A 21940-nucleotide genomic window follows, 5' to 3' on the forward strand; every position below is an offset into this window, starting at 1 on the left:
AGGACTTAAAACACATGCAGCAGCCATTTTGACTACATGGTTCTCAAATTGATATTATGCTGTACAATTAAACTGTACACTGGAGTATACTAGAACATCAAGTAAAGCATGTTTCACTGCCACCAGCTTGTCTTGGGCACATCAAAAGGTGTATAAAATATTCCAGGCAAAAGGGATACAAAGTATACCTGTAACACTGCACTGATGTTGGGGTGCATCTCAAAACTAAAATATGGGAAATATGAAAGAGGGAAGCAGTCTCCCATCACTGGTAAACTTAAGGACTCACAGGTGTCCTAAAAATAAAAAGCTGAACAGTTGAACCTATATATACTTGAAAGTCAACAAGTTAAGGTTAGCTAGCTATCAACCCCTTTCTTTGCTAGATTTACGAGGCAACATATTTGACAAATTGTTACATGTATGAACTTGAGTTGTAAAGTGTGAACCCAGCTGGGAAGCAAAAGATCACAGTACAAATGGGATAAGCCTAGAAGTAAATCTCTGCAGGTGCATCTCATGGTCACCCTATCAAATGTAACAAAAAGGTCCAGTAGCAGAAGGGGGAAGGCATCACCATCGTCCAACACTTCATTCACACTGTCTCCCACCCGGAGGGTTGCTGTTTCCATACCACACTTGGCTCTACACCCTGATTGAAAATGTTGTAGCAGACCATCTTGCTAAATAGGTTCTTTAAGCTCACTACCTTCTCAATTATTTTCCTTAAGAAAGAACCATGTCCAATTGGTCTAGAATATGCCCAATATTTTGGATCCAGATTTGTTTTTTTCAAAGGAGAAGAATCCTACCAGTCATAGGGAAAAAGCCTTTCTTTGAAGAAGCATTTACAATTGTCAGACATTTACAATTGTCAGACCTGGCATAAGGACCACATAGTTTGATTATTTTATGATTCTTGATGGAACTTTATTATCAATGTATGAATTAGCTATGAAATTATTAATAACCACAGTTCACACACCTAAATCAATGGATTTCAAATATTACAATCTGGAACAATAATTCGCTCAATTTCTGGAGCATCATGCAAGTTACCCTGCTGACATTTTTTTATCTCAGTGTTTAGCTTTTTGGTTTTATTGATAAAAACCTTCTAATCACTGGGCTTTTAAAATAATTCTCCATTCTAAATTCTTGGAGTAGATTTATACAATAATTCACTGCCTATAAGCTTGTGCCTGATTGTCTCCTTGCCTGATAGTATTACAATAAGAAGTAGCTTTAAATATTTTTATTTCCACTTTTCTTTGTCTTCATTTGACATAGAATCTGATCCACTTTAGCATTCAGCCTGTCCTCCACCAATGTCTTGATTGGGTGCGGCATCAGTCGAAAACCAAGGTAGATACAGTCCCTGGTCAATACAATAGTCTGTGTGTTAAAGACCATCTAAAGTCTGCCCTTTTTTGTCAAATTTGAAAACCTCATAATCTGGGTCTTCCCTGGGTTAAGCTAATTTCTTTCAGCATAAGTACTTATCGCTGTCAGCAACCTCTGAATTCCACAAGGTGTAAAGTCCAGCAGGATAATGTCATCGGCATTTGCCAATCAAATGATCTTTCTAATACCGATCTTGGGACTAGCTAATGCATACTCACACAGAGACTCATTCAGGTCCGCTAAAGAGAAATTCAAGATATAGGGTGCAAGTATGCAACCCTGCCTTAATCCTCTTTATGTATTTATAGGGGAAGAAAGATTACCTTGACCTTGTGCATCCAGCCTGACCTGAATGCTCATGTTCTGATGCAAATAGACAATTATAGTGAGTATGCCTGGGGGAATACCCCATGATCTTTCTTTTCCCCAGTGGCAGGATCTGTTTATGGTATCGAAGGCTTTGGGCAGCTCCACAATAGCCATATACAGTGGGTTGTTTCCTGCCTTCCAGGCACAGTCCTGTAGCATGTTTATGATAAGGCCATTTAAAGTGCCAGTCATCTTTCCTAAAGCCTATTTGGCATTTTTCCAGGATGCCATTTACCTCAGCGCAACATTCGAGTTCCATTAATACTGCCCCCACAAAACCTTACTATCCGCATCAAGAAGGGCAATCGGATGATAGTTGACTTGATCCTTCCGACTGCCCTCCTTGTGTATTGGTATAATAATAGCCATTTGCCAGCTATCCAGACATATCCTGAAGGCAATTATGTTTTTAAAGAGAAGAAAAAGGGCCCTTGACCAAGAGGCCTGATCAGATTTAAAGGTCATATTTGACAAAGCATTTGGACCCGCTGCTCTTGATTTTGATGATTTCCTTATCAAAAGCCCCACTGCCTCCATTGATATACTGAGTGACCAGGCGACCTTAAGATAGTTTGTTTCCACCTCTTTCCCAGGTTTACAAAACAAATTCCTGAAGTGCATTCACCATGTCTCTTCAGACACACAGTTGCCCCTGACTTTGTAATTGGGTTTCTTTCCCCTTACTCACTAACAAACAGAACATTCTAGTGTTCTTTGATATTAAAGCATTCAGTATAGATTCACCTTGCTTTGTAATTTTAGTTGTCTATTAGATCTATTCCAATTCCTAAATTCTGACAACAAATGTTTTTCCCCCTATGTTTTTCAAGGCTAGACATAGTAGATTATTTGTAAAGATCTCACATTTTTCCAGAATTCTCTTTTAATAGCCCAAGTTTCATATCAAAATTATATTTATGATTTTTCTGCATATCAATTTGTGAATGTTCCTGTAAGATCATTCTTACTGCGATGTTTGTAGTTGGTTTGATGTATTGATCTGTCCTTCAGCCGCTTGCATTACTTGTAAGGGATTACTTTGTCCTGTTGGTAGAGCTTTCACTTTCCAACGCAAATCATAAAGTTAACATGTTGTGGTCACCATTGTTAGTCGGTTTTATCACCATTTTAACACATCTGTCAAGGATCTGTGTGGAAACAATAATGTATTCAAGAATAGTCCTTTATTTATCATTGTCCATGTGGGGGCAGGAATTATACAACCCTCCTCACTTCCATTATGAAAAAGCAGGTCCCAACCATTTAGAAAGTAGTGCCACTTCTTTCTATTTTCCACTGTTAGGTTGTTGTTATTTCCATGTAGATGTGTGGAAAAGCAGCAGGAAACTAAGTCCCCAGCTATTTAAAATGCTCATTGCCTCTTCCTGAAATAGTCCCTCTACCAAAACCTCACCAATCTGCTTCAAGAATTCTTATAAGCTTGAACACACAGGGCCATAATACAAATCTATCTCAGGCATCTCAACGTACCTTCCCAGTAAAGGTATAATTTGGCTGCAATAATGCCATAATGATCACATTTTAGTTTGGATATTTTTGTTATTTTGGCATTTTTCATGGCTATTGGTAGGCCTCCTGATAGGCCACCAAATGTATTGCCAATAGCTAACTTCTCCAATCTTGTGAAGCCATCTATTCTTAATTCATGCTTTAGCCATGTTTCCTGTAACAGGATTATATTGTAGGTTCCAAAGATATCTTTACTGGTAATGTCATTTGTAAAACTTCTGTGTCCCCTTGTGTTCCAGCTAAAAACATTTTTGTCTCCCATTACTAATGTGAGGCATTATTAGCCTCTAACTTCTGAAAGACCTCTGTTAGGATTCCTGGCAAAAATGACCACAAATTAGTTTTTGGATTCTTTAGGTTCCTTATTTGTAACTGGTACCAACTTTGCCATCTCCCTTTTTGAAGTTCTGCCAAGCCCACTATCCTTTATTATATACTGCTTTTCTCCAATATTATTTCTTCCATCTATTGGCCTTTTTGTGGACACATCGAATCATTTTTATAGGAGGTTATTATGTGCTGCTAAAAAGGCATTCACCCCTAGACGAGAGTGTAAACCTATTTACACTTTGTTTATACAATGTTCATCCAGGAAATGGATGTAATCTAAATCGTGTGTAGATAGCAAATATAATTCTGGTTCATCTTTCACGTTCTTCAAAATTATTTGTCTATTCAAAATAAGTTGTTTTTCCCATTGTTCCAAGTGCTCCAACCAGACATGAGGGCAAACAAAAAAAGAGGTAAAGCATTCATCTTCATCTGGTGACTTTCCTGATGTTTTTGTATTTGTTGTGTCTGTGACCACCAGGCATATCGATCTTTAAACGTTCCCATAAGATCTTACTTACTGCAATGTTTGTAGTTGGTTTTATGTATTGCTCGGTTCTTCAGCCACTCACTTTACTTGTAGGGGATTACTTTGTCTTGTTGGTAGAGCTGTCTCTACTGGTGAGGCTGTGTGTTTTTTTTCCCCATATAAAATATGGGGGCCCATTGGATGGGGGACCCATCATCCATGTCTTTTAGACTCTCATGCAGAGTCTGTCGTCAATCTTCCTCAGAAACAATTATCAAACTATTTACTGGATGTTCAGTCAAGATTGAAGCACGTACAATAATAAAGTCCTTTGAGACCCACCCAAAGGTGTCTATTTCACTGATGTTTATAGTGCTGAAGCCGGGTAAGGGTGAGATGTAATCTTCCATTCTTGGTAAATCTTCGAGGATGCTTCTATTTGAAAATCCCATCACTGGCTCCATGGCATCCTTCATCAAGAGTTCTTTCCTACTTGTAGAGCGCTTGCCCAGCTTTTGGAAGAAATCCTTCATTTTCTTTTGTGGTTTACTCATGTTTACTGGTTCCATGCCTAACAGCTTTGTTGATTGAGCTACTTCCTCCTGCATATCATGGAAAACTTGTACTTTAGTGTGCATTTTAAGTTGATCGAATAGGACAACTGGTAAAGGATTGTCCTCCAAACATTTCATCATGTTTTCACTGTCCATTCTGGGATTTTTGTAGCAGTCGCAGCAATCATATTTGATGTTAAGAAATTTGGAGTAGATGTTGAGGTCATTCTTCTTACACTTTTTTGTAACCTCCATTGTTTGACTTGCAATATGGTATGACAATGTCAGATTGTCCATCACAGAATGCCTTGCAGATGTTATTATGAAGGACACAGAAGGCAAAGCAGGCTCTGTTTCGTGGTTATCCAGTGCCTGACAGCCGGCAACTAGCATAGCTAGTTCACTCGCTGCTATCTGAAGCTCCCTGTAGAACAACCAACTCTTTCACAATGGCTGCCATTTGTGTTTGGTTATTAGGGTCTGCTTGCTTCATGATGCGGGAGTGGGCTGGAATCGTTTTTACTTGTGCCCCGCTTCGCAACCATTGATTACCACACCGCAGATCGTACATACACGTGGATCGAGCACAAAATGTATTCAATATGTTGTTTGTCATGGGGCTCAGGTGTTATAACAAATAAATTAAGAACCTTACTGTTTTTCTGTTTTTGAGGGTTCAAAGGGGATCCCGCAGTCACCCTAGGTGTAATGTGAAATGAAGTTGCTTACTTCAATTGATGGCTCAAATGAAATTCTGCAGTCGCCCCAGGTGTAATGTGAAATTAAATTGCTTACTTCACTTGAGGGCTCAAAGAAAGACCTGCAGTCTCCCCAGCTGTAATGTAAATTAAATTGTCTTCTTCACTCAAGGGCTCAAAGGAAATCCCGTAGTTGACCCCCAAAGTTTCCCACAAGGTTTCTCACGTTAGTTATTAGTAGCTGATTTGCAATCGGTTCTTTTCTGTATATTCTTAAAACACGAATCTACTTGGTAGTTGTTATTGTAATTAGTTTCAGATGTATATTGATTTTCCCAGAAACTACTGGTTGCCACAGAAGTGTGTAAAGTGAGCCATGCTGCAATACTGCTTTGATACGAAGTCCAACAGAGCATAATATAGCAAGTTGTACTGGCAGTAGAATACAAGCTAACAGTCCTACCTGCCCCATGCTGCTTGTCCGGCAAACCGGCAAACCGCTTCCACACTTGCGCTCACACTTGTCAGTGCCTGCGCACAAGCGTGTGAGGCTGGGTTTTATAGGTTTCTCCAAAGAAAATTAGCAAAGTAAAAAGCACATCCTCCACCGCCAAGCCTCTTCAACACTTGAGCTCACACTTGTTGTGACTCTGCTTTATAGGACTCTGACTCCACCTCTGCTCTTACAGGATGGCAGATTAATGAGGAGCAGATCCTAAGGGCTACAGAATGGAGGGATCATGTTCCAATGAGATGGGTGCTGTCCACAAGGCAACCTGAGGCAATTCTAACTTCATGGAAACAGACCACTGACTGAGACTTCCCTGGGAACACCTGAGGGCTTATGCTGGCTCAGGGCTTTTAAAGACTAACCCAAAGTGTGTATGAAAAATACAAAAAAATAAATATCTGCTCTGTAGCCATAATGTTTATTATTTACTGCCTGTGCATTTCAGTCAATGATCATGGCCTGTGCTGGTGACTTCCCGGGGCCTCCCAAGCACCTCCCTCCACTACATCAAGGGGTCTGGGGACGCCAATATTACTGCAGGCAAATATTAACAAAGAAGAAATAGTGTGTGATCTACAGAAATTCAGAAGTGTGGATCTGCAAGTTTATAAAACTGAGCGCGGAATGTGGCCTTGTAATTTTCCACTATTTTTTATTTAAAAAAATCAGGGTTTGAGCTGTATTTTGGCTAACAGCCATTTGGTTTGGGAATTAACTTCTTCTTGGAAATGTCACTATGTGTTCTACAAGTGGCTGTGTTTACTTGTAAATGGTCAAACACACAAATCCTTTAATGTCTTTTGAAATGATAAAGCTGATGAAACTGTAAAAGCTTTCTTTCTCATTTGTCCATTACATCTTTATTTAACAAAGGGATGTTTGCTATCTCTTTTTCGTGACTGTTTTTTTTTTTAAACACATCGTTTTATGAATTTAATTTTCATAGAGGGCTAAACAACAACCAGCGCCTGGACATCTTTCCGTGGGTATCGCCATCAACGACAGATACAGCATGTAAGTATTCATGAAATTAGCACGTTTGGAACAGCAGGTCCAGTCTTGGTTTACAAGCATACATTATTTACACAATTTGGTCGTACCGCTGGGTGCCGTACCATGGATGATAACCACTGTGAACCATGTCCATGCATATCAAAGGATGTACAACTTTTGATGACAAGGGGACCTTCGTATATAGCGAGTCCTGGAAGGCTACACATTTGAACCGGTATCAAATACACCAGTGCACACGCTGTCCAATCAAGTCCTGGTTGTCCTGCCCTGTTACTCAAAATCTGCCCATCTGCCCCAAATGTTATTGTGCTTTTGCGGTCATCCCTCTGCCCTGTAGATCCGCTCTTCCATGGATATGCATATACCAACGTCTATTTTCCATTTGGAAATGTGGGTTGCCGCCTCCATCTCCCAGCACCATGTAACATCATGTCGGGCAGTTTTTCTTATTTCCCCACCTGTGTCTCTCCCCAGAAGCCCAGCAGTAGTAACTTAGTGTCAATCGGAATTTGTGTCTCCAAGTCCCTGGATAGATGTTTCACCACTCTTGACCAATATGTCTGTATTGACAAATTGTATGTATGTAAGGGCCAATGACCATTTTGCATCTAAAACAAAAGGGATCCGGGGCTTGGCCCCATTTATGGAGTTTGTCCCTAGCATAATATATTCTATTGTAAGTATTTTAATTGTGTTAACCCCAATTTAGTAGGGATAATGTACTCCCTGGAATGTTGTAAGGCTTCCACACATTCCTCCTCCTCCAGGGGGCCAGATCAGTGACCTGTTTGTCTCTCACTTTGAGCCCTGATGCCCTGATGGGGTAGTGAAGAAGGTTATTACTTGATACAGTAGGGAGACTGTATTTTGTGGTATTTTGTCCACAACATTAGCTTCCAGCAGGGATTCAGTATGCAGTGCTTCCCGTTCCGGAATCTGAGCGTGTAAGGCATGTGTCAGCTGAATATACCGGTAGAACTCCCTCTGCAGTAGGGCATTCCTCTGTGCTAGCCTGTCAAATGGGATGATTTGTCCATCCTCAATCATGTCCTTTAAGTATAGCATGTTATTTTCCATCCAGCCACAGTCCAGTTTCGTTTTTCAAACTTTTGATAAGGTCCCATTTTCTCTGAGCGGTGTATCCATTTATAACCTGTTTCCGGCCCATTTTAAAAAAATCATTTCTTTAATGTGAAGTACCAATTTTGAGGCAGTGGGAAAGGCGGCCATCTGTACACCACCGTATAGGAACTAGAGCAGAGTGGACGGCTGCATCCAACTGATATCACATCTAATATGTGACATCAAGGTTTCCGAGTGCAGCCAGTCGTTGGCGACGGTCAAGTGTGCAGCCAAATAATATGCCAGTATATTTGGCAGTCCAATACTGACATCCCAGGCAGACTGGCAGAGCATCTGCAAGGCACTACGTGCCTAAGAATGTTACCACAGTAGTTTCAGCAAGGAGATATCAATCTATCAAATTCAGCATCAGGGATGTCATATGGAGTATTCTGCAGGACTTATAAGTATCTCGGCACTGTGAGCATCCTAAAGAGAGCTGCTCATCCCAATCATGATAATGGGTGAGTTGCCCAGTGTAGTACGTTCACTTTAAGGATCTGGTGGTTGTTTTTGTCTGAGGAAGTCATCCCATGTGCTTCAGAACTGTATCACCACGTGTTTGAAAGATGTGTGCTCTACCTCCATACCATATACCTCTAGTGTTTCTTGTGTACCCGCTCACGTGAGAAAATAATAATTTTATCCTGATTGTTTTTACGGCCAGTATATGAGCCAATGTCTGCCAGGATATCTGTGATCCTAGGTTTGGATGTGGCTAGTTCCCCCATGAACAATACTAGTTTGTCGGCATAGAGGACAACCCGGTCCTTGTGCCCGACCATTCCGGATCCAAGAAAAAACAGATTGCAAGAGTTTCCATAAAGAGGACAGGGGGCCACCCGGCCAAGTACCGTGATTCAGTGGGAATGGGTAGGATCTATGTCGATTGACATATACTGTTGCAGTTATATTTGTATGTAATAGTTTCACCCATCTCATATACCCTTAACTGAACCCCATTTCCTCCATCACCTCCCATAGGAATTGCCAATGATATAGAATCAAATGCTTTCTCTAAGTCAACCGACATCATGGCGGTCAGAGCTGCAATGCCCTGTGCTCGATTCAGTGCAATGTGAATCCTGCATATGTTCATTCTTGTGGATCTTCTGGGAGTGAAGCCACACTGGTCCAAGAGGATCAGATCTGGTATTACCTGAAGCAGGTGAATGGCAAGGACCTTAGCAAGGATCTTAACCTCAGTCTTAATCAAGCATACTGGCTTGTACGGTTCTCTAAGTTCGGGTGGTTTATATTAGTTAGGGAAGTCTACTTTAGATGCTCTCTGAGATCTCAGGGCATCTCCCTGTCGGTCATGATTTGATTAAACATCCTGAACATCAGCCCTGGGTTGGAATTGCCAGTGTTTTCCACACCTCGATTGGGTAGCCATTCGGGCCAGCGGCATTGCGAGACTGTAAGCAGATATGGCATCTACAATGTCATCTGCCACCACTTCTCTTTCTAGATCAGCTTTATGTCATTCATACAATCTCCTGGAGCCACATATCTGGATTAGTGTTCCGGCCCTGGGATCCTGTTGTGCCTGGGGTGCATTATAGAGCTGTTCATAATATGATGCAAATGGCTCTGCTACCTGTCTTTCATCGGCAACTGTTTCCACTTGATCATTTGTTCTCACCCAAACATGTCGGGACGCTTCGTCCCTCTGATCTAACCAAGCTATCATTGTTCCAGCCTTGTCCTCGTTTTGCAAATTCAACCCTTGCTATGCCAGAAAGCTCGCCTAGCACTATCAACTTAACAGTTCTGGTATTATTCTTGTGCTTTTGACATAGCTGTTGGTTTGGTGGGGAAGAGCACACCAGAAAATCTTCCTCCTGCTCCTTAGGTTTCCCCTCCAGCTCAATGAGGGTCTCTGCCCTTTTTCTATTCATAGTTGCTATCATCAGTATCAACTCCCCCCAGAGAACTGTCTTATACCTCTCCCATGAAATCTTTGACGTAGTATTGATGCCATAATAGTATGTAGTTGTGTTATGCATAGTGTCCGCCACTTCTGGTGTATTCAAATAATACAAATGGAACACCCATCCCCCTCGAGTGTGAGGCATCCTATCCTGGGTATGCATCATTAGGGGGCATGTTTCTAAATCCCACAGGCCAAGAATGTTGTGCCCATGAACCAATGTGATGCCTACCTGAGTGAAAAGAGTATTCATTCCGGGTCCCATGTTGTTCCCACCATATGTCTATCAGGCTGATTGCATGTGTAAACATTGATAGTTTAGTTTGCCTCTCTGTTGACCCAGCAGAGTGAGTAAAGCGATCCTGTTCCCTTTCCATGACATCATTGAAGTCACCTCCAATGATCCACACATCGACAGTTTGCAAGGTTAGCAGATCCTGCATCTTATGCAGAACATTCATCTGAATGGGAGGAGAAGCGTATATGTTAAGCAGGCCCCATGTCTACCCCTGGAACTGCCCCATGATCAGGCAGATGCAGCCACTGTGGTACCTCTCAATGATAGTTATCACCCAGGAATAAGATTTCCTGATCAATGTCATGACCCCGCTGAAGCCACATGTATACCCTGCATGAAATGCCCCGGCATATTTAGAGTTTGCAAAGAATTTACAATTGTCCCCTTGTAGGTGAGTTGTCACATAGCCCGTTTACATTCCAGGTTTGGAACGAGGGGCCATTACAGTTCTCTGTCTTTATGGCAGCCATTGTGTTGTGCCCAGAATGCCTCAACCATACACTTGCCCCCTACCTGTTCAAATCTGCTGTGTATGTTCCTAAGCCCAACTAACATTTAAAAACTAACCCCTCAACTCCCATGCCCTCTCCATGCCCCAATGAAACCTGGATTATCCATCTCCCCAACAGCATCAACACCCCCTGTAAAAACACCCATTTCAGTGGGAGGAACAATGTACCTGACGTCATTACCATCTCAGCACCTATATTGAGAGCCTAGACATTATATGTATAAAAGTACATCATTAATGGGCCTCCAAGGACCCAGAATCTACATGCATAGACCTTGGAGCATGAGTCAGGTCACTCTAACGTCCCGAGCTACCACCGGTATCAGTCATCACGGAGGGCTCTCCATCTGGTTATTTTGCAGACCGGCCCCAGATGTGCAGGTTTCTACATTCCTGGGTGCCACCAGGTGCATGTCTATCCAGTTCCAGGATTTTTGTGGCTTATCAAAAAAGTGTGCCTTGACCCCATGGAAGATTTTGAGGTTTGTGGGGAAGAACAGTGGGCATCATTAGGACCCTGGCAGTGATGGTATGAACGGTGCCGGTAAGGCACCGGCACCATTCATACTTTCCTGCCGCATTATGAGTTCTGCTTGCGGGTTCCTGACAGCTGCTGGCACTGTTATCAACGGTGCCCGCGATTCATGCTCCCCACCCCACTCTGCCCTATGGGGCAGAATGGGGATCAGGAGCCGGGCAATACCGCCACCCACAAATGGGCAATTACCGGCCCATTCATCTTGTAATGGGCCGGTTATTGCCCAATCGTGGGAGGCTGTGCCGGTAGCGAGCATGGCGGTAGCTGTGCCTGCCATACAGTCACGCTACCGCCATTCTCGTAATGAGGCCCAGTGTATATTTAATCTCCCAGGACTGATTATTCTTCTTAACCACCTCAAATGATTGTCTCGCTTTCTGTACAGATCTTGTGAAGGCCAGGAATATATAAAGCCTGGCATTGTCAACCATCAGCTGACCTTTTTTCACAGCTGTTTGCAGGATAGTGTCCCAGTCTCAATAATTAAGGATTTTGGTGACCACTCGTGGTTCTCAGAAGAACTCCAAACCCTCCGAGCTCAAAAGCGTCAGTCGCTTAAAAACTGGCTAACGGATCCGAGTAATCTAAATAAGAGCCTCTTCAAACAAATAGCCCTTCAATATAAAAAAGCCATTTTAGCAGCAAAATCCAACTCCTTCAATGATAGGGTCTCAAAGGCCAACTCCCAAGCTAAAGAACTATTTGCAATCTTTAATGAATTAGTCACTTCTCCGGCTAACGCTGACAAGATAACTAAAGACAAAGCCAGGTGTGCCAGCATTCAGTCCGCCATGCTCAACAAAATAAAACTCCTCCAGAACAAAATCCAAAACCACTGCAAAGCCCTCCCAAACCAAAAAAACAACCGCCCCACACAAGACTAGCGTAGTAATCTCAATCACGCTCAATTCTCCTTCAGAGACGTCACTGAACCTGAGGTCCTTAATCTCATCAAAAACCTCAAACCATCCCTCTGCAAAGCAGACATTTGCCCTCCCAAAATCATTAAGGAATGCGCCAATGACCTAGCACACCTGATTACTGCCTTCGTTAACGCATCTTTCCAAACAGGAACTGTCCCAAACAATCTCAAGGAAGCCTGGGTGCAGCCACGTCTAAAAAAGGCCACACTTGACCCAGTGCAACCCAACAACTACAGACCGATAACGACAGTCCTGTTCCTCCTAAAAATCCTGGATAAAGCCGCTCACATCCAGAGCCAATCATACATAGAAGCTAACTCCATAATAGGCAAAAGACAATCTGGCTTCTGTGTCGGGCATGGAACGGAATCCTGCCTTGCTCCTACTTCTCGATCTACCAGCTGCTTTTGACCTGGTAGATCACCAAACACTCACCACCCACCTCACCCATGCAGCCCATTTCTCTAATCAAGCAGCATCCTGGATCACTTCCTTCCTTGAAGGAAGAGCCATGAAGGTCTACTCCGACACAGCTAACGCAGATCCTACCACTATAAACTGCGGTGTCCCCCAAGGATCTTGTACAGCCGACACCCTCCATAACCTCTTCACAAAACCCCTCTTCGACCTACTTGACTCCATGGGTGTTGCATATACAAACTATGCAGACGACACTCAAGTACTTTTACCCCTATCTGGACTCTATCACCAAGACGCCAAGGCCCTTCACAATATCTATGCCATTATCCAAGCTTGGATGGCAATAAATGGCCTCTGTCTTAACGGGGAGAAGGCATTCTCATCCTGGGCCACACAAACACTTTATCGAAACTAAGCCCCCTATACAACAACTTCAACATAGGCAACTCAACCATCTGCGTATCATCCTCTGTCAAGACTCTAGGTGTTCACATTGATGCAAATCTATCGATGAACAAACAAGTCAGCGCCATAGCCTCTGCATCAGTGTTCAGCACCAAACTCATCAATGCCATTAAACCCTACTTATCCACCCCCAACTGCTTGGCCATAGCTAGACAAACTATAGGAGTTAAACTCGATTATTGCAACGCCCTCCTAGCTGGCACCTCCACCAAAAACATTCACCGACTGCAAACCACACAAAACAATGCCCTCAGAGCCGCCATGAGCAGCCCTAGAAGAGACCATATATCCCACGCCAGACGTGAAGCACGGTGGCACCAGGTCAAAGACCGTATTACTCTGAAAATCCTCACCATCACTCACAGATGCATCACCAAAACCGCTCCAGCATACCTATCTGAAGCAATATCAGGGACCACATCCACTCGCCCCACCAGAGCTCAGTACACCAACCAGATACACATACCACGCATAAAGAGAGCCACAGCGGGAGGTCTAGGCTTCTCCTAAATTGCACCGAAACTCTGGAACTCACTCCCTACCACCCTTAGAGCTGAAACTTCCATCTCTGTCTTCCGCAACAACCTCAAGGCCACTCTCCTCAACTAGCAAGTGGAGGACTGCCTCGTCCTCTTCTGCCATGTATATTGTAATATAACACAAATGTAATATAACTATATTGTAACCTGTATATATACGGCTAATGACTATGTAACTATATTGCAACCTGTATATATATTGCTAATGACCATGTAACTAAGTAACTAAGCTTTGTACTGTAACAAGTGCCACGATGTCCTTGGACTGTTGTGCGCTATATAAATACGAATAAAACAAAACAAACAAACCCCTCATGGGGGTGCCTGGAGGAGGGTGCCTGCCGGACACCTAATGCGCTTGCTCCACTGAGAAGAAACTAGAGAGCCCCAAGGGATCCATTTTGTAGACCATTTCTCCAGATACAGCTCCTTGCAGGAGCCTTCCACTCTCTGAGGGAGGCCAATGATGCACAGCTTATTCCTCCCGGTCCTGCCCTTTGCATCTTCCGTTCAGTATTCCAGTGTCTTGGTCTGCCTCAGCATTTCAGACAATTGATGTTTCGTGGACTAGATTGTGTCTTCTGAGTCCAACACTCCTTCATACATAACAGTCATTCTTGGCAATATTTTGTGCATGCCTTGTCTGAGCAGAGCTACATCTACTCCCAACCTCTATTTTGTTCTCCAATGTGGTTCTCAAGTCGTTGAAGGCCTGCATGACATCCGTCAGGGTCAAGCCCAGAGGTGCCGCTGTGGGGGAAACAATTGCCTCAGAAGCAGTCAGTTCGGGGGTAGAGTGCAGGGATGTGGCATATTGATCCATCTTGGACTGAGTGTCTGTTTTTTTCTGCTTCTCTTTAGCCATCTTGAAGGTGTCGTGGTGTGAGTTACCGCGGGGTCCCTGTTTAGGACCTGCAAGCTATGACTGGCTGGTCCAGTGAGTGTCCCACCTGTTGTGGCAGGCCCGGACCACTCTTAAGAGTGACCCCATATCTGAGGGATCCGAGAGGGCCAATGGACCAAGCCGGTAACCTACAGGATGTGCACAGACGCGCCACAGCAGCCCCTCTACTTTTGTAGGCACCAAATTACTGTGCTGAGGGGGACGGGAATGTCCACATTCTTGCACAGCCTGCTGCCGCCTGTGTGATCCGGGATGCCAACTCAGCTCCAGTCCCCATCTAGATCTCCTGTCCTGCAAGGGCACCCTGTCAACTCTGTGGGTCCCCGATCCGGTGGATCAGGAGCAGAGTGGCTGGCCTCCAACCACTCAGGCTGTCACTGTGCAGCACAGGGCCCTCAGCTCATCCATGTTGGCATCCCTCAAACCCCCAGCCTGGGGGGGGTCACCCCACAGCCGAATGCCTGGCTCACCTCCTCCCAAAAGCTTCGTCCCGATCTCTCGACTGGCAGCCATCCGCTGCCAGAGTTTTCCCAACGTGCATATGGAGGCCGCAGCTGTCAACCCCCGGTCTCCAGCGCATAGGACAAGATCGGCTGCCAAAGGAATTGACCATCACCCTCAGGTCCCAGGAGTGATCCAGAGGCACTTCATGGCAAAAAGAATTTAAGTATCAGTCATAAATGTAGGATTTTCATCATGCTGCACAGAGCTTGGGTGATAGGTGTCTACATGGTCCGATGCACCCCCTGCTTTTTCGGGACTGTTTCGATTAGAGATGTAAAAGGAGCAGTTCTAATGTATGTGGAAAATGAATCACTATTTGTGACTTATTATATTTCAAACTGCATTGAGGACAAGACAAACATGTTCATATAAAATATAACTTGTATTTGGTTGATGAGCCTGAGTCTATAATATCTTTTCATGGATTAATTTTCATTGTATTAATAATTTATTTAAAATAAACATACATATTATTACTAATTGGATTGAAAAGCATATGCAAATAATACAGAAACATTTGTTTTTCTTGGCAAGGTGGGAGGAAGCCAAGGCAGAATAGCCAGATGTCTTGACCAACTCAATATTTTGATAAGGGAACCTGTTCTCTGCCTCAGCAGTGCCAAAATAAATATCATTTTTCTGGGCAGCCAAACTGTGCATTCACCCCAGAACATCATTTTAGAACCCAAGGTGACATATTTGAATACGAGCTTATCTTTGCCCCCAAAATGATGAACGGAACAAATAAACAAAGATTCTGTTTTTCAATTTCACTAATAACAACCACTTATAAGACAAAGCGAACTCCAAATATAAAAACACTGGATGGAGACAACACGCTCATTGGACATGGCAGGCTGGCATTATTGCAACTTGTCCTCCAACGTTCCAGAAATGGTGATTTACAAACTTTACAGAGCACATAACCAAGCAGCTAGACTGGGCACTAATTTGAAAAAAAAAAGCGAACCACACCATCCTAGCCCAAGGTATCTGCATTTCAACCAGTGGCAATGATAATGAAGGGGAATACCCTATGCACCTTATAAAATGCATTATGCAACAAGAACCTCGTTTATTTGTATAATCTGACCGAACACTGGTCTCATTCTAAGTCGGCCTGTCTGGTAAAAAAGTGCCGGTATTCGTGAATACCAGCACTTTACTGAGCCGACCGACTATGGGTTTGCCGGTGGGGCGCCTGCCTTCCCTCCAGGTAAAAGCTGGCAATACTGCTGCACCAAGTGCTGGAAACGGTATCTACAATTGCCGGTATCTTGGTAGCTCTACCACAAGGATACTGGCAAACTCAGAAAGAGGACCACTGCACCTTACTCACAACCCTTTTCTCAAACAAGAGTCAGACCAATCCACCAGAAATAATGAAAGTACCAAAAACACAAGGGACCAAATCCTTGGGCGCTCAAACCCCAAACTATTAGCACATGGATATCGTTATTGACCTACTCTCAACCAATTAGAATGCTTAGAGAACAGTGAGTAACCACTGCCATTGACTGCATCCTTACCATTATGTCTTTAAAAACAAAAAAAGAGAAACATGATGTATTTCAACAAAACACTTTTTTGCTACAACTCCATATTTAACACACGAAAGAAAAAGCTAAAACATGGGAAAAGGCTTTTAAATTCTTGTAGCGAAATCCTTTACTTTGACATGACACCTAATGCATCCGCATGTTAAACCTGCTCAAGTATAATCACGTTGGCGATTTAAATGCTTAATTTATTAAAGAAAATGTATTTAAACATTACACAATAAAACTACATTCAATGTACTAACTCTTTATATTTACTTTACTAACTATTAAAGCAACGTTTTTACATCACCAGAGGCCTCATTCCTAGTATGGAGGTAATCATGGCGCTATTAGCGCCATGACTACCTCCAATACCGGTACCGAGTCCGCCCTCGTTCAATGGGGACTTACCGGTCTATTCCGACCTTTGCAGGACCGGTAAATCCCCATTGAAAAAGCCATTCCCCATTCCCTTTTGAGCCCCCATAGGGCTCAATGGGAAGGGGGAAGGTGCTAATGACGGTACCGCAAATTGAGGTACTGTTATTAGCTCTAAAGTCACTTAACGGGTCCCGTCCTTAACGCCTGGTAAAAACAGGCGTTAAGGAAGGGACCCGCTAAGGGAACTCGGAATAGGGCGCAAAGGGATTACCGGCACTGGTGTCCTTACCGGTGCCCGGTATCCCTTTGCGCCCAACTCGTAATGAGGCCGCAGGAATATTCCCAACATGAATTGATATCACCACTATGTGATAATAACATTATTGACTTTAGGAGGTGTCATTATCAATTGTGATAAAGCCCTGCCACCAAGTTATGGGCTGATGCAAATAATACACTCTCATTCCAGACTGAGAAAGCAACTAAGCAGCCTAATTTTCTGCAAGATGCTAACTACTGAAATTTCAAAAGAAGAATTTAACTGTACTATGTTGAAAACAGATGGTGAACAAATAGGCCAATTCATCTCAGCTCTAACTTTGGAAATCACACTTGGCATGCTGGCCCTCCACTCTACACTTATACCATCTGTTAGCACCCTGGAATGGGGTGCTGGCCAGTCAGGATGCTACGATCGCAGGCTGCATTGTATGGTACAAGGACCCATTCGAGCAGCCTGGGTAGCAAGTGCCCCGTTCCCCACTCACCCTTCCGCCTTTTTTTAAACTTACCTTTGTTACGAGGCCCGTGCCACACAGTGCTGTCCATGAAGTCAGTTTTCAATGTTGGTGACGTCACAGTCATCAACATTGAAAACCGTCTTCGGGGAAGAGCACAGAGTGGCGTCGGGCCATGCAGCAAAGATAAGTTTCATTATTTTTTTTAAAAGACACCATTAACACCCATGTAGAACTACACAGGTGCTAAAGGCGATATGATCATAGGCAGTGGGCCAACATTGTTGGTAATGGCACTGCTGCCTTCGTTAAGGGCCACTCACTTCGCGCTCGTCCTTAACTTGGGTGGCGGCCCAGCCGTCCACATACATCTAATTAATCCATTTCCTGGATAACCAACAAGCTAGAGCCCTGAATTAGTGGTGTGCAAAGTTGTTTTTTTCTGCCGTCATGCTTTTGCAAAGTTTCCGACCTTGCATTAGTAGAAGTTCCATTGTTTTCCAGTTCATTGACAGTGAAGATTTGCTTGCACCGTTCATTTAGAGGAGGGAATTATCACCCCAATTCTAATTGTGGCTAAAAATCATCACAGTTCACAAATATTCAGTGGTGTCAACTGAGAATTGTGACAAATAAACCAATTGTTAAGTTTGTTACTTCCTAAAGTACATTCAGTGAAAAATAAACACAACTGTCCACATAGGTGGAAGAAGAAGTCCATGTACAAAGTTTGAAATCAATTTGGCTACGCCTACTTTCACCCTCTTGGTGACTGTTTTTATCTTTGGGAGTTTAATGAGGTTGAGGTGGGTTTCCTCACATTTTCAGGGTAATTCATAGAATTTCGCAGAAAAGTGTCACAAGCAGCTGGCGCAGAGTGTCCGCGTGCGATTGTCTGCGCCAGGCGCGTGCGCCAAAACCGATTTCCGCGCACAGCGTATTCATGGATTTTAGGCTCCCAAACCAGCCGTGGCGCAGAGTATGGCAGCGACCCTGCAGCAGCGCCAGTAACGCCCCCAAGAACGCCCTCGCGCAAGGAAAAGCCATCAAAATCGCTAAATCATCGCAAAGGGCTGCGCTAACCCTGCACCAGTTTACAGGGCTGCCAAACAAGGAACGCAAAGCGGGTAACGTACAAATCAGGGGTACTCCGGGAAGTTTTACATGCGATTAGCCAGGGTACGTGTATGATAGGGGTACGCGTGAAGTTAAACACGCGATTAGCCAGGGTACGTGTATTACAGGGGTACGCGGGAATTTTCACACGCGATTTGGCTGGGTACGTGTATGACAGGGGTACGCGTGAAGTTTTACACGCGATTAGCCAGGGTACGTGTATTACAGGGGTGCGTGGGAATAATCACACGCGATTTAGCTGAATACGTGTATTACAGGGGTGCGCGGGAATTATCACAAGCGATTTGGCTGGGTACGTGTATTACAGGGGTGCGCGGGAATAATCACACGCAATTAGGCTGGGTGGGTCCTTACAGGTGTTCCTTGTACACCCTCCACGGCCCCTGCAGGCAGCCCACAAAACAGGGGACTACCCTGCACACCTGCTCATGTCTTCCACCACCCCCACCCCCCCAGCAGTGTGGGGCACCCTCCACCAGGCCCCCACCCATGTCTCCCACCACCCCCACCCCCCAGCCACCATGGGCAGCCCCCACCAGGCCCCCACTCATGTCCCCTATCATCCCCACACCCCAGCAGTGCAGGGGCAGCCTCCACCAGGCCCCCACTCATGTCTCCCACCACCCCCACCCCCAAGCCACCAGGGGCAGCCTCCACCAGGCCCCCACTTTTGTCTCCCACCCACCCCCACCCCCCAGCCACCATGGGCAGCCCCCACCAGGCTCCCACCCATGTCCCCTATCACCCCCACACCCCAGCAGTGCAGGGGCAGCCTCCACCAGGCCCCCACTCATGTCTCCCACCACCCCCACCCCCCAGCCACCATGGGCAGCCTCCACCAGGACCCCACTCATGTCCCCTATCACCCCCACCCCCAGCCACCATGGGCAGCCCCCACCAGGCCCCCACTCATGTCTCCCACCCACCCCCACCCCCCAGCCACCATGGGCAGCCCCCACCAGGCCCCCACTCATGTCTCCCACCCACCCCCACCCCCCAGCCACCATGGGCAGCCTCCACCAGGCCCCCACTCATGTCTCCCACCACCCCCACCCCCCAGCCACCATGGGCAGCCTCCACCAGGCCCCCACTCATGTCTCCCACCCACCCCACCCCCCAGCCACCATGGGCAGCCTCCACCAGGCCCCCACTCATGTCTCCCACCACCCCCACCCACCAGCCACCATGGGCAGCCCCCACCAGGCCCCCACTCATGTCCCCTATCACCCCCACCCCCCAGCCACCATGGGCATCCCCCACCAGGCCCCCACTCATGTCTCCCACCCACCCACCCCAGCCACCATGGGCAGCCCCCAGCAGGCCCCCACTCATGTCTCCCACCACCCCCACCCCCCAGCCACCATGGGCAGCCCCCACCAGGCTCCCACCCATCTCCCCTATCACCCCCACCCCCCAGCAGTGCAGGGGCAGCCTCCAGCAGCCCCCACTCATGTCTCCCACCACCCCCACCCCCCAGCCACCATGGGCAGCCTCCACCAGGCCCCCACTCATGTCCCCTATCACCCCCACCCCCCAGCCACCATGGGCAGCCCCCACCAGGCCCCCACTCATGTCTCCCACCCACCCCCACCCCCCAGCAGTGCAGGGGCAGCCTCCACCAGGCCCCCACTCATGTCTCCCACCACCCCCACCCCCCAGCCACCATGGGCAGCCTCCACCAGGCCCCCACTCATGTCTCCCACCCACCCCAACCCCCCAGCCACCATGGGCAGCCCCCACCAGGCCCCCACTCATGTCCCCTATCACCCCCACCCCCCAGCCACCATGGGCAGCCCCCACCAGGCCCCCGCTCATGTCCCCTATCACCCCCACCCCCCAGCAGTGCAGGGGCAGCCTCCACCAGGCCCCCACTCATGTCTCCCACCACCCCCACCCCCCAGCCACCATGGGCAGCCCCCACCAGGCCCCCACTCATGTCTCCCACCCACCCACCCCCCCAGCCACCATGGGCAGCCCCCACCAGGCCCCCACTCATGTCTCCCACCACCCCCACCCCCCAGCCACCATGGGCAGCCCCCACCAGGCTCCCACCCATGTCCCCTATCACCCCCACCCCCCAACAGTGCAGGGGCAGCCTCCACCAGGCCCCCACTCATGTCTCCCACCACCCCCACCCCCCAGCCACCATGGGCAGCCTCCACCAGGCCCCCACTCATGTCCCCTATCACCCCCACACTCCAGCCACCATGGGCAGCCCCCACCAGGCCCCCACTCATGTCTCCCACCCAACCCCACCCCCCAGCAGTGCAGGGGCAGCCTCCACCAGGCCCCCACTCATGTCTCCCACCACCCCCACCCCCCAGCCACCATGGGCAGCCCCCACCAGGCTCCCACCCATGTCCCCTATCACCCCCACCCCCCAACAGTGCAGGGGCAGCCTCCACCAGGCCCCCACTCATGTCTCCCACCACCCCCACACTCCAGCCACCATTGGCAGCCCCACCAGGCCCCCACTCATGTCTCCCACCCACCCCCACCCCCCAGCAGTGCAGGGGCAGCCTCCACCAGGCCCCCACTCATGTCTCCCACCACCCCCACCCCCCAGCCACCATGGGCAGCCCCCACCAGGCCCCCACTCATGTCCCCTATCACCCCCACCCCTCAGCCACCATGGGCAGCCCCCACCAGGCCCCCACTCATGTCCCCTATCACCCCCACCCCCCAGCAGTGCAGGGGCAGCCTCCTCCAGGCCCCCACTCATGTCTCCCACCACCCCACCCCCCAGCCACCATGGGCAGCCTCCACCAGGCCCCCACTCATGTCCCCTATCACCCCCACCCCCCAGCCACCATGGGCAGCCTCCACCAGGCCCCCACTCATGTCCCCTATCACCCCCACCCCCCAGCCACCATGGGCAGCCCCCACCAGGCCCCCACTCATGTCCCCTATCACCCCCACCCCCCAGCAGTGCAGGGGCAGCAACCACCAGGCCCCCACTCATGTCTCCCACCACCCCCACCCCCAGCCACCATGGGCAGCCTCCACCAGGCCCCCACTCATGTCTCACACCCATCCCAACCCCCCAGCCACCATGGGCAGCCTCCACCAGGCCCCCACTCATGTCTTCCACCACCCCCACCCCCCAGC

The sequence above is a fragment of the Ambystoma mexicanum genome, chromosome 7q (assembly GCF_040938575.1).
Source record: "Ambystoma mexicanum isolate Mex_15411 chromosome 7q, UKY_AmexF1_1, whole genome shotgun sequence".
Classification (NCBI taxonomy): Eukaryota; Metazoa; Chordata; class Amphibia; order Caudata; family Ambystomatidae; genus Ambystoma; species Ambystoma mexicanum.